General features: G+C 44.1%; 1 non-coding gene across 1 annotated transcript; it reads left to right on the top strand.

The window, feature by feature from the left end:
* Window positions 1–2,004: 2,004 nt before the first annotated feature.
* Window positions 2,005–2,114, top strand: LOC120858944. Its single transcript, XR_005719974.1, has one exon. It is a non-coding gene; the product is annotated as a U6 spliceosomal RNA (small nuclear RNA).
* Window positions 2,115–9,419: the final 7,305 nt, after the last annotated feature.

The raw sequence follows: 9,419 nt of genomic DNA, 5'->3' as shown, positions 1-9,419 counted from the left end.
TGTTGACCATCTGGTGATGTCCATGTGTAGAGTCTTCTCTTGTGTTGTTGGAAGAGGGTGTTTGCTATGACCAGTGCGTTTTCTTGGCAAAACTCTTATTAGTCTTTGCCCTGCTTCATTCCGCATTCCAAGGCCAAATTTGCCTGTTACTCCAGGTGTTTCTTGACTTCCTCCTTTTGCATTCCAGTCCCCTATAATGAAAAGGACATCTTTTTTGGGTGTTAGTTCTAAAAGGTCTTGGAGGTCTTCATAAAACCGTTCAACTTCAGCTTCTTCAGCATTACTGGTTGGGTCATAGACTTGGATTACTGTGATATTGAATGGTTTGCCTTGGAAACGAACAGAGATCATTCTGTCGTTTTTGAGATTGCATCCAAGTACTGCATTTTGGATCTAATCTAATATTCAGTTCCTCCCCCTGCCCCCATCAGAAAAATATCTTTCATTGTTGGTTTGGTTTTGGTCAAGGTTTCTTGCATTGCTGCTGCTAAGTCGCTTCAGTCGTGTCCAACTCTGTGCGACCCCATAGACGGCAGCCCACCAGGCTCCCCCGTCCCTGGGATTCTCCAGGCAAGAACACTGGAGTGGGTTGCCATTTCCTTCTCCAATGCATGAAAGTGAAAGTGAAGTCACTCAGTCGTGTCTGACTCTTTTCGACCCCATGGACTGCAGCCTACCAGACTCCTCCATCCGTGGGATTTTCCAGGCAAGAGTACTGGAGTGGGGTGCCATTGCCTTCTTGCATTGCACCTGGATATTATTTAATTTCTTTTCATCTAGAGTAGTCCTCTTGACTTTTTGCTTTTTATAACCCGACTGAGCGAGTTCACTTTTCACTTTTCACTTTCATGCATTGGAGAAGGAAATGGCAACTCACTCCAGTGTTCTTGCCTGGAGAATCCCAGGGAAGGGGGAGCCTGGTGGCTGCCATCTATGGGGTCGCACAGAGTCGGACACGACTGAAGTGACTTAGCAGCAGCAGCAGCAGATGAATGTTAGTCCGTTGTCTTATAGAATGTTACGTGTTTTGAATTTTTGTTAACTCAAGATTAGATTCAAGTTAAACAGTTTTAGTAAGATTGTTTCATATGTGTCATTGGGTACTTACTATTTCATGTCAGAAGCTGGGTGATTTCAAGTTGTTACTGTTGAAATCAGTTGTGTCAGACTCTTTGCAGCCTCATTGTCTGCAGCGTGCAGGCTTCTCTGTCCTTCACTGTCTCCTGGAGTTTGCTCAAACTCATGTGCATTGAATTGGTGATGCCATCCAGTCATCTCATTCTCTGTCACTCCCTTCTCCTCCTGCCCTCAGTCTTGGCTAGATTCAGGTGAGTTGGCTCTTCGCATCAGGTGGCCAAAGTGTTGGAGCTTCAACTTCAGCATCATTCCTTCCACTGAATATTCAGGGTTGACTTCTTTTAGGGTTGATTGGTTTGATCTTTTTCCAGTCAAGAGGCTCCAAGTCTTCTCCAGTACTACAGTTCGAAAGCATCAGCTCTTCAGCGTTCAGCTTTTTTTATGGTCCAGGTCTCACGTCGGTACATGACTACTGGGAAACTGTAGCTTTGACTGTACGGGCCTTGGTCGGCAAAGTGATGTTTCTGCTTTTTAATACGCTGTCTAGATCTGTCAGCTTTGCTTCCAAGGAGCAAGCGTCTTTTAATTTCAGTGGCTGCAGTCACCATCCGCAGTGATTTTGGAGCCCAAGAAAATAAACTCTGTCACTGTTGCCCCCTTTTCCTCTTCTATTTGCCACAGAGTGCTGGGGCCAGATGTCATGATCTTCGATTTTTGAACACTGAGTTTTAAGTCAGCTCTTTACTCTCTTCTTTCATCCTCCTCAAGGATGAAAGTTCTTCTTCACTTTCGGCCATCAGGGTGGTGTCATCTGCATATCTGAGGTTGTTGATGTTTCTTCTGGCAATTTTGACTCCAGCTTGTGCAGCCTTGAATCCAGCCTGGCATTTCTTAGGATGTGCTCTGCATATAAGTCAAATGAACAGGGTGATAATTGATTTGGCAGCACACATACTAAGACTGGAAGACTATGCAGAAGATTAGCACGGCCCCTGTGCAAGGATGACCTGCAGATTCGTGAAGCAGTCCATATTTTTGCTCGATGACAACCTAGAGGGTGGGATGGGGGAGGGAAGTGGGGGGCACCTGGGTAAACCTATGGCTAATTCATGTTAGTGTTTGCTAGAACCAATGCAATACTATAACACAATTACTTTCAATTAAAAATAAATGTAAAAAGTAAATGAATAAATATTTAAAACAAAAAATAAGCAGGGTGACAGTACATAGCCTTGACATACTTCTTTCCCAATTTTGAACCATTGTTCCATGTCTGATTCTGACTGTTGCTTCTTGACCTGTGTACAGGTTTCTCAGGAATCGGTAAGGCGGTCCAGTATTCCCATCTCTTTAAGAGTTTTCCGCAGTTTGTTGTGATCCATATCACAGCAAGGCTTTAGCATAGTCATGAAGCAGATATTTTTTGGATCGCTGCAGACTTTCCCCCCAAGCCGTGAGTAGGACTGTTCCTTCTGTGGCCTTCTTTTCATGCAATCATTGGTTGTGTGTGTGCCTGCATGCTCAGTCATGTCCGACTCTTTGTGACCACATGGAATGTAGCCCGCCAGGCTCCTCTGTCCATGGTATTTCCCAGGCAAGAATACTGGAGTGGGTTGCCATTTCTTTCTGCAGGGGATCTTCCCAACCCAGGGATCAAACCCACGTTTCTTGTGGGTCTCCTACATTGACAAGTGATTTCTTTACTACTATGCCACCTAGGAAGCTGTTTACTGTTAGTGATATTTATTTTGATCACTTGGGTAGGGAAATTTATATTTTAGATTGAGAAGAAGAGAAACCTACTAATATCCCTCAGTCAGCTTACCCTTGAGGGGAGGAGAGCTCTGTACACTGACAGGTGCCAGAAAGTAAAGTAAAAGACTTAGTCACTGCCCGCAAAATCTGAGAGAGAAAGGGAGATGTTATAGAGGTAGATGTTCAAATAGACTATTGTAGTACAGTATTTGTAAAATGGAAGTGTGCAAAATACAGCAGAAGTTAGTAGCTTTACAAAAAAAACAGCTGAGCCTGTTGGGTGTAGGGGAATTGGGATGGATTCACAGCTTCCTCAGCCTGGAAGGCTGGGTAGAGAATTAACAGGCACATAGGCAGAGAGAGAGGGCCACTTGGTAGGATGGCAGGCCATGTGGAAGGGAGGAAGAGACTGTGCCAGAGAGGGCATGGCACTGTGGGACCGTCTGCAAGGTGGATGGGGGTACAGGAGATGAGGCTTGGTCAGTGCTGAGGTGATGGTTAGATAGGAAGGTTATTTGATTTTATTCTGAAAGTCGGGGTTTTCAAACTTTTAAAGCTGTGAATCACTTTGTTAAAAGGAAATTTTATGCAGGAACTCAGTATATAAAACAGATAAAAATAGAGCACTGTTTGAAAAATTGCCATAGGTGATGAGCTAGTCTAGTTTGAGCAGGAGAGAATGTTGTGATTTACAGTGTTTAGAGCAGGATGGCATATAGTTAGTGTGCAGAAAATATTTGTTGACTGAATGGAAAGTAGAGTTTAGTTCCCTCTTAGTACAGAGGCAGCAGGTTGGAACTAGAAAGGCAGCCACTAGGCTGTGCCAGTTGCCTCGGTGAGAGCTGCCGACCCGAGCTGGAGATTGAATGGGGCTGCGGGTGAGGGTTGGGCACAGAGTTGGTTGGACAGTGGCTTGAAGAGACTAGTACCGTGGTCCCAGTTCCATCCTCAGGGGTGTGTCCTCCCCAGAGTGTTCTGGGAATCTGTGGAGGCCTTTTGGTGCCAGAGGTCAGAGGCAGCACTGGCAGAGAGAGGATGGGCGTGGGGTTGCTGGATGTCACACATCCATCCTGAGGTCTTTCGTGCAGGTGGAGAAAAAACTGGGACTTAAATCCAAACTCACGGTTTCACCTGTCAACACAAGGTAGTTTTTGCAGTGTTAAAACATGTACCAAGATTTTTAGTAGTGCCGCTGTTCAGAACCAAGGGAAGATCATACTGTTTTGTTTGATACGTTGATGAAAGTTTTTCATCGTTTGGGAATATCCTGTATTGTATCTTACTCATCACTGATCGTAGTTAATTGCTTACACCTCAGCTCAGTGTTGGTCTGTGTTTTTATTTTGGGTTCTGTTTTAACATATGACTGCTGTGTCTTCTAGTGAGTCCATGCTTAAGCATTTACATTTTGGAATACTTTTTATTATGTATTTAATTTTTGTCTTCTCTTGATGATAGTTGGGGTCATATATCAATTATGTTTATGGTTGTAAATTATATTTATGGTTGTAAGAAGGCATCATTATCTGTGAATTTCACCTCAGGACAGTGTGGGGGTTGTAAAGCTCAGTGCTGTGAGGAGGGGGTGTGGACCTGACGAGGGAGGACTCCCATCCTGTGAGTCCTCGGACTCTGGCCTGGGGGCCGCCCAGAGGCAGTCACTCTTCATTGAGATGAGGATTGCGACCGGGGTGAAGGTGTAAATGTGGGATGCACTGAGGTTGGGCTTACACACAGCCTCAAGTTAGAAACGTGTGGCAGAAATTGTGAACTGGGATTTGGAGTTGAGGAGGAAAACTAACAGCATTTCTGGAGAGGGAGGTGCTTAATGCCGGCTGTGGAGCCAGCCGGGCTCACTCCCCTGGCCGTGCTCTGCACCTGTGGGGCACTGCGCTCTGACGGTGACTGCTGTCACAGCTAGCGTTCTCACTTCTAAAAGCGGGGATAACATACTTACCCATTGAATTAATACGGGAATTAGGTGCCTTAAAACATGTTAAATACCTGAATAATGCCAACTTAAAAGTTGTATTCAAATTAGCTATTCACCAAAAATTCAGTAAATGCCAAGAATTTTGAATAGATGTATGAATTCTATCATTTGGGCCTTATAGAACAGAATTTTTATGAGAAGACTGAGGGCTAGGGAGATTTCCTGTAGACTCAGGAGTCAGATTGTACAGGAAGTAAAAGTCTGAGTTGGTTAGGATAGAATCACACGCTGCCAGACCTTCCCTTCCATCTGTGGACCTAGGACCACCAGCAGCAGCATCGCTTGGGAGCTTGTTAGAAATGCAGAATCTTAGGCCTCACTCTGAGATTACTGTTTCAGACTTTGAATTTAAGTGAAGTTTCTGGGTGATTTCTGTGCGTAAGAACCCATGAGAAGCACTGGGCTGGGAGGTGTGAGCTGGTCTGGTTCAGCAGGGGCGGGGAGCAGGGAGGAAGGCCTTGCTTGGGGCAGGTGCTGGGCCGCCAGGCTGCTGGAGCCTGGCCTCACTCCAGGTCTTAGCTTTAGCAGGTCTCTTCCATTCTCTGGACCTCAGCTTTCTCATCTTTAGGTGAGGCGAGTTGTTTTCCGCTCTGATATTTCCGGGTTTTCTCCTGGGAAGACACTTGTGCATGGTGTTTAGGATTTGGATGGTGTGGGAGGTGAGTGGAAATTTGGGTGGAGCATTGGGAGTGTGCTTAGGCATGAGTACACCATGAATGGAAATGGTGGATCTTACTAAAGTAAATATATTTAGTCATACTTTCTGAATTTTGTTCAGAAATCTTTAAGATTTAAGAGACACGTTCCGTAAGCATATCTTCAAATTTAAAGCTGGCAAGCTGAAGCTTCTGTGGTGATTATTTTTTCTTTATTTGGCTTATTCTCAAGTGAACATATCATAGTTGGATATATTTTATATTAACTTCTAAAATAGTATTACTTTTAAAAAAATCTAGAAACCACATCTGGCTTCCATATTTTGTCTGAGCTTTCTCGTTTTTCTTCAGACTTTCTGAGGACCTTGACAGTATCTACTATGTGGTACCTGCAGGGATCATGTCTAGAATAAACGGAATTCCCTGGTAGCTCAGTTGGTAAAGAGTCTGCCAGCTGGGCAGGAGACCTTCGTTCAGTCCCTGGGTGGGGAAGATCCCCTGGAGAAAGAAATGGCAACCCACTCCATTATTCTTGCCTGGGAAACCCCATGGACAGAGGAGCCAGGCGGTACCACGAGAGTCAGACACGACTTACCAGCTAAACCACCACCAGGTATTAGATAATGTTTTGTGTTTGATTTATAAATTTTTCTTAAAAATATTTTAACTTCCTTGAAGTTGAAAAATCTAGGTCTTTGCTCCTTGAGTGTAGTTGCAGTGTAATCTTCAGGAATATCTTCAATTTTTATCCCAAACTCAGGTTGCCTCACTGAGGAAAAGAGGTTTGTAATACACAAGAGAAAAAAAAGGTATGAGGGAAGTGGAGAGCTCAGAAACATGCAGCCACGAGGTGTTCTGGAGTAGGGGGTAGCGATTTCCATGAATGGGGCTATTAAGGAGTGCTGCTGAGATCAAGGAAGCCAGAGATCACTACCTCCCAGCCACTAGGGGAGGCGCTTTGCAATGTCCAGCTTCCTGCAGAGCACTTCGTTTTGAATTTAAAATCTTTATTTTAAACAAGGGCAGCATTTTGAGTCCTGTGCTCACTGCCATCTGCTTTTCTCCCAGGTTTGGGAACATGAGGAAAGCCAGCAAGCCTGGGAAGGCCAGAGAGAGAGGAGAGGTTGTTCTGAAGGGGGTGGGGTCTCTCTTAAGTAACTGGCTGCATGTCTGTGTAATCATAATCTCATCTGTCTTTGTACAGTTGGTTGAGGGGACCCCAAGAGAGCCTTGCCCTTGCAATGAGCAGGATCTCCTCTAGCTGCCGAGCGAGCTTCTCACTGTGGTGGCCTCTCTTTGCTGAGCACGGGCTCCTGGGCGCATGGGCTTTGGTAGCTGGGCACCAGGCCTCAGTAACTGCGGTGCACAGGCTTAGTTGCTCTGTGGCGTGTGGATTCTTCTCAGACCAAGGGTCAAACCTGTGTCTCCTGCATTGGCAGGTGGATTCTTCATCACTAAGCCACAAGGGAAGTCCCGAACCCTTTATAGTGTAGAATCATTGTAGATTTACCGAAGTTATTGTCACAGTACCGAGAGTTCATGTATTACCCTGTTAGCAAACTTTTTCTGTAGAGGGCCAGATAGTAAGTATTTTAGGCTTTGTGGACAGATTGTCTTTTCTCGGAATTGCTTAGTTCTGCCGGTGTAAGGCAAAAGCGGCCATAGCTGGACAGTAAGTAAATGAATGGGTATGGCTATGTTCCAGTAGATACTTGTGTTTTTTTTTCCCCTTTGGTATGCCATGTCGCTTGCGAAATCATAATTCCCCAACCAGGAACAGAACTCAGGCCCTGGCAGTGAATGCGCCAAGTCCTGGCCCCTGGACGACAGGGGAGCTTCCTCAATAAACCTTGATAAGAGCAGGTGGCTGGTGGAGTTTGGTCAGTGGGCATTAGTTTTCTGAATCCTGCTCAATACCCTTTACCCAGCCTTCCTGATGTTTAATCTTACACAACCAGGGTACATTTGTCAAAACGAAGATACTTTGGTACAGTGCTGCTAACTAAACTCAGACTTTATTTGAATACGTGTCCATCTTTGATTCGGTTTTCTATCTTGCCTTCAGCTTTATGTTTGCTTGACAACATGTCTCCTCAGCCTGTTTGTTACTGTCAGCTGGAGACTCTGGATACTCATTTTGCTCTGTGAGCTTTGTTGCCCAAATCGTCCTAGCTTTGGCCTTTGTGGTTCTTTCAGGTAAGCCTGTGTCTTTTGGATACGTCCTCAATTTTTCTTTTTTGAACCCTTTTTGTCTTTTTGGCTGTACAACATTTGGGATTATAGTCCCCCAACCAGGGACTGAAGCTGTACCCCCTGCAGTAGAACTGCAGAGTATTAACCACTGCATCTCCAGGGAAGTCCCTTGAATACTTTCTGGCTGAGTTATTCTGCTATAAGGATATACTCCTCTTCTCTCTTGATCTTTTTGTGAGGTGGTGGACATTTGGATTGTTTCCACTGTTTGTTTGGTATGAATAATAACTGTGTGTGTTTGCTGATGGGTATTTTTGTGAGCATGTGTTTTCTTTTCTCCTGGCTGGGTACCTAGGAGTGGAATTGGAGTTGTGTTTGACTTTATAATAAACCCCCAAACTTATCACCCCAGTGGCTGCACGAGCTCGTGTTTCCCATCATCATGGTTACTCAGTATTGTCTGTGGGATTATGACGTCTAGTGGGTGTGGAGTGCTGCCTCCCTCATGGTAATGATAGTCAGCCCCTTTTCATGTGTTTGTTAGTGATTCACATATTGTGGATGAAATTTCTATTAGGACATTTCGGTTATTTTAAAAATTAGTCTGTTAGGTGTATGTGATCTGGATAGAAGTCCTTTGTCAGAATTATTATTTTACACATCTTTTCTTTCATTCTATGAATTTTCTTTTTTTTAGTCTATGAGTTGTCTTTTCTAATTAATAAATTAGAATTTTCAAATTCTAATTTATCCATTTTTTCTTTTATGGTTGTGCTTTTTTTTATCATCATATGTAAGACATTTTTTCCTTGCCCAGGGTCACAAAGGTTTTCTATTACATTTTCTTTTGCGGGGGGGGCGCACCTCGAGGCATGTGCAGCTTCCCTGCCACACCCTCTGTGGTAGAAGTGTGGAGTCTTAACCACTGGACCACTGGGGAAGCTGTTCTTAATATTTTCTTTAAGTTTTATTGTTTAAAAAATACTGCTGTGTTACTTTTGGCTGTGCCGGGTCTTTGTTGCTACGTGGGCCTTGCTGTAGTTTCGGCGAGCGGGGGCTGCGCTCTGGTTGCAGTTGGGGCTTCTCTTGTTGCTGAGTGTGGGCTCTAGGGCTCGCAGGCTTCAGCAGGTGCGGGTCCCAGGCTCTAGGGTCAGCGGTTGTGGCGCACAGCCCTGTTGCTCTGCACCATGTGGGATCCTCCCGAACCAGGACTCAAACCCATGTCTCCCTCATTGGCAGGTGGATGTTTTGTTTTTAACCACAGAGCCACAAGGGAAACCCTGTTTTGGATTTTATATTTAGATTTATGATCCATTTTGAATTGATTTTTGCTTATGGTGTGAGGCATTAATCACAACTGTTGTTTTGTTTTGTGTATGTTGTAGCACCATTTGTTGAAAGGACGTCCTTTTATTCACTGAATCGCCTTTGTCCTTTTATAAAGAGTCCGTTGCTTACATATGTGTGGGCTCACTTCTGGGCCATTATCCTGTTTCATTATTGAGCTTGTCTGTTTTTAGGCTAATACCACACTGTCTTGATTACTATAATTTTGTCATAATTCTTAAAATTAAATAATGTTAGTGATATTCACTCTATTTTGTGTCCTTTGTACTTCCATATGGATTTTAGAATTATGTTGAGATTTTGAATGGGATTGTGAGGAATATACAGATCTTGTGGGAAATTGACCTTTTAATAGTATTTAGTCTTTTCTGTTTGTTTAGATTTTATTTAGTTTCTCA

Source organism: Oryx dammah, unplaced genomic scaffold (assembly GCF_014754425.2).
Source record: "Oryx dammah isolate SB20612 unplaced genomic scaffold, SCBI_Odam_1.1 HiC_scaffold_29, whole genome shotgun sequence".
Classification (NCBI taxonomy): domain Eukaryota; kingdom Metazoa; phylum Chordata; class Mammalia; order Artiodactyla; family Bovidae; genus Oryx; species Oryx dammah.
This window is presented reverse-complemented; position numbering and strand designations above follow the sequence as displayed.